The sequence below is a fragment of the Schistocerca americana genome, chromosome 1 (genome assembly GCF_021461395.2).
Source record: "Schistocerca americana isolate TAMUIC-IGC-003095 chromosome 1, iqSchAmer2.1, whole genome shotgun sequence".
Taxonomy (NCBI): Eukaryota; Metazoa; Arthropoda; class Insecta; order Orthoptera; family Acrididae; genus Schistocerca; species Schistocerca americana.
In genome coordinates, this window is record NC_060119.1 from 166,382,352 (window position 1) to 166,386,809 (window position 4,458).

Here is a 4,458-nt window from a genome sequence, read left to right on the forward strand (position 1 = left end):
TCGACGACATTTGCAGTAGCATGGACTGTCAATCGGAGACCATGGCTGCGGTTACACTTGACGCTGCATCACAGACAGGAGTGCCTGCGATGGTGTACTCACGACGAACCTGGGTGCACAAATGGCAAAACGTCATTTTTTCGGATGAATCCAGGTCCTGTTTACAGCATCATGATGGTCGCATCCGTGTTTGGCGACATCGCGGTGAACGCACATTGGAATCGTGTATTCGTCATCGCCATATTGGCGTATCACCTGACTGCTGCCCTGGCCAGCACATTCTCCAGATCTCTCACCAACTGAAAACGTCTGGTCAATGGTGGCCGAGCAACTGGCTCGTCACAATGCTCCAGTCACTACACTTGATGAACAGTGGTATGGTGTTGAAGCTGCATGGGCAGCTGTACCTGTACACGCCATCCAAGCTCTGTTTGACTCAATGCCCCGGCGTACCAAGGCAGTTTTTACGGCCAGAGGTGGTTGTTCTGCGTACTGATTTCTCAGGATCTATGCACCCAAACTGCGTGAAAATATAATCACAAGTCTGTTCTAGTATAATATATTAGTCCAATGAATACCCGTTTATCATCTGCATTTCTTCTTGGTGTAGCAATTTTAATGTCCAATAGTGTAATATCGTGTCGGATCTCTTTTTTCAAGGTGTAGTGCAGCAGGTCGACGTAGCGTCGACTCAACATGTTGTTGGAAGTCTCCTGCAGAAACATTGAGCCATGCTGTCTCTATAGCTGTTCATAACTGCGAATGTATCGTCAGTGCAGGATTTTGTGCACCAATTGACTTCTCGATTATGTCCCGTAAATGTTCGATGGGATTTATATCTAGTGATATAGGTGGACGAATCACGCATTGTCTAGAATGTTCTTCAAACAAGTCGCGAAGAATTGTGGCCCGCCGACATGGGGCGTCACCATCCATAAAAATTTATCGTCTTCTGGGATCATGAACTCCATGAATGGCGGCTGCAAATGGTCTCCAAATAATCCAATATAACCATTACCCGGTCCACTTCATGTAAACATAGCCCACACCATTATGGACACACCACCAGCTTGCTCACTGCCTTGTTGACAACTTACTCCACTGCATACAACTAACAGCTCCACAAATGCACTGCCCACTCATACATTGTGTACGCGATACTACCGCCACAGGTATAAGTGCATTTCGCTATCCCACGACTTTTGTCACCTCAGTGTATTTTCAGTCGATGCTTGTTGTATTTTTTGTTCGATTTATAGATAAGAACCCAAATACAATGAGAAAAAAATCAAATCCTGTAGTAGACAGCTGTTTCTAGCAGTTCATATAGATAAAATTTGCTACCAGAGAGTAATGTGTTTGTAAGCACTCCATCTTCAGGCCACAAGTGGCCCATCGGGACCATCCGACCGCCGTGTCATCCTCAAGAGGATGCGGATAGGAGGGGCGTATGCTCAGCACACCGCTCTCCCGGTCGTTATGATGGTTTTCTTTGACCGGAGCCGCTACTATTCGGTCGAGTACCTCCTCAATTGGCATCACGAGGCTGAGTGCACCCCGAAAAATGGCAACAGGTGCCGGCCACGCCCGACAGCGCTTAACTTCGGTGATCTCACGGGAACCGCTGCATCCACTGCGGCCAGGCCGTTGCCAATGTGTTTGTAAACACAACAGATTATGGGATCAGATTAATCATTACTAAATTGAGGATTGGAAATTTCCTCCATTAACCCATTCAGTTACGTGGTGGGTGAAAGTCAAAGAGCAGTACCTACATTTCGATGTTCGTTTATTTACTTTACAGGCTTTTGTAATAATAATACCCTGATGTGACAAAACTCTGCCATACCTCCTAACATCGTGTCGGACCTTCTTTTGCCGGCGTAGTGCAGCAGCTCGACGCGGCATGCTACCTCTACAGCGATCCATAATTGCGAAAGTGCATGATTTTGTGCGTGAGTTGACTTCTGGATCACGTCTTATAAATGTTCGATGGGATTTATATCTGCCGATATGAGTGACCAAATCGTTCGCTCGAACCGTCTAGAACAGGGGTTCCCAACGAAATTTCCTGGAGGATCCCCTCATCGAGCATGATTGGTATCTTGTCATATCACAGTATTAAGTACCTAAAAAGCCAAATTAAGAGTCTTTTTATACATTTTCTATTTTTGGTACTTAGAAAAAACATTGACATATTCATTATTGAAAAATTATTGAGCTTAAAACTTCTTCAATTTAACCCTCATTGTTATTGTTAAATTTTTGATTATTGCTCAAAATCTTTGTCTTCAAATCTGGGTGTATAGTTGCTCATGCTCAATGCCGATCTCTTTACAAAACAAAGAAAATAATCTGGATTGCAAATGTCGAGTTTTAATGTAGTTGATGATTTGAACTTCTTCGTTAAGTATCTTTTGCAATGGTTCAGGCAATCTTTTGGCTACTAAGGCTTCACGATGGATACAACAGTGAGTCCATTTCACCTCAGGGGCTACTGCTTTGATACGAGCTAGAAGTCCTGTTTTTTTGCCAGCCATTCACTTTGCTCCATCTGTCGACGAGCCTACACATTTTTTCGAGGTAACATCGTGACATTGAGATAATTACTTAATGCAGTAAAAATATCATCTGCTGTTGTCTGCAGTAGTTCGCATGAAAAAAGAAAATCTTCGAACACTTGGTCCGCCCATAAGAATCTTGCGAAAACCAACATTATAGCTTTTTTTGATATGTCTGTGCTTTCATCCAATTGTAGAGCATACATGTCACTCATGCAAAGTCTAGCCAGCAGCCCGCATCTCGTCGTCGTGCGGTAGCGTTCTCGCTTCCCACGCCCGGGTTCCCGGGTTCGATTCCCGGCGGGGTCAGGGATTTTCTCTGCCTCGTGATGGCTGGGTGTTGTGTGCTGTCCTTAGGTTAGTTAGGTTTAAGTAGTTCTAAGTTCTAGGGGACTGATGACCATAGATGTTAAGTCCCATAGTGTTCAGAGCCTTTGAACCTTTTTTCTAGCCAGCAATGTTTCTTCGACGTTAACTGCCATATCAGTAATTCGTCTTTGAATAGTATTATTTGAGAGCGGGACAGTTCCTATTACCTCAGGAGCTGCATCACCTAACATTCTCTCGCCAAGTATTATTGCTGATGGCAGTGTACGTTCCTCAGCAATTGTGTGGTTTTTCCCACATTTAGCAACAAGCTGAACCACCTCGTAAGACGCAAGGTTGCACTTTCATTTACATTTGCACAACAGTGTTTTTGTTAATTGTTTTACGAGATGTTTTCAACTCTCCTAATTTATTTTTGAAATAAATCTAATGACTTACTTTTGTACTCTGGGTGCTTTGTTTCAAGATGGCGCCGGAGTTTTCCTGGTTCATACATTCATTCGAAAGGCTTTCATTGCCGATTACACCGATTTCCGAATAATCAGAGCTATATTTTCTAATTTTTCTAGTAAGCTTAACACTGATCCTGGAAGGGTTAGGTTCAAGGGACGCCGACGATTTAGGTTCAATGGACACTGACAACTTAGGTTCGAGAGTCACTGACTTTCTTGCCTGCACATAAAATGCATTGTCTTCCTCTTCATCTGTAGACCTTTCTAGTTTAAACGAACCACTTTTTAAACAACGGTTCATTTTTAACTACGCGAACTGTAGCTTCCGCGAAAAACAACGCTTTACAAACACTACTGTTTTAATACAGAATATTGAATATGTAAACAACACGGTATGTGAAAGCACTGGCAATAAATTAGCAATGGCCGATTGTCGTTTGAAATGCTAGTTTCTGTGTAAAGTGACTGTCAGTTGTCAACTGCAAAGAGGCAGCGCGCGCAGTCTAACGGCATACAGCAGAACTATTTGCCTCTGTCTAATTCTAGTTTTGCGCTGGAGTGTACTAGTGTCAGTTTACTCTAGGAAGACGCTAGACGCAGAAGTTAGCGTTCGCTAAAGCTCTGCTCATGCAGGAAGCGGCCGAAACAAAAAATCTGTTATCATACGAAATGTATTTAATATATTTTTTTATTCTAATGGCGTCTTGCGGACCTCTCTGGCATAGCTCGCGGAACCTTGGGGGTCCGCGGACCACCTGTTGTGAACCACTGGTCTAGAATGTTCTTAACTGCAATCGCGAGGTCCAACCGATATAGCTGGCCGAAGTGGCCGTGCGGTTAAAGGCGCTGCAGTCTGGAACCGCAGGACCGCTACGGTCGCAGGTTCGAATCCTGCCTCGGGCATGGATGTTTGTGATGTCCTTAGGTTAGTTAGGTTTAACTAGTTCTACGTTCTAGGGGACTAATGACCTCAGCAGTTGAGTCCCATAGTGCTCAGAGCCATTTGAACCATTTTCCAACCGATATGGTCACGAGTCCAAGAGAGACGCTGCAGGCGATGTGCTGTTAGCAAACGCACTCGCGTCGGTCGAATGCCACCATATCCCATTAACGTCAAA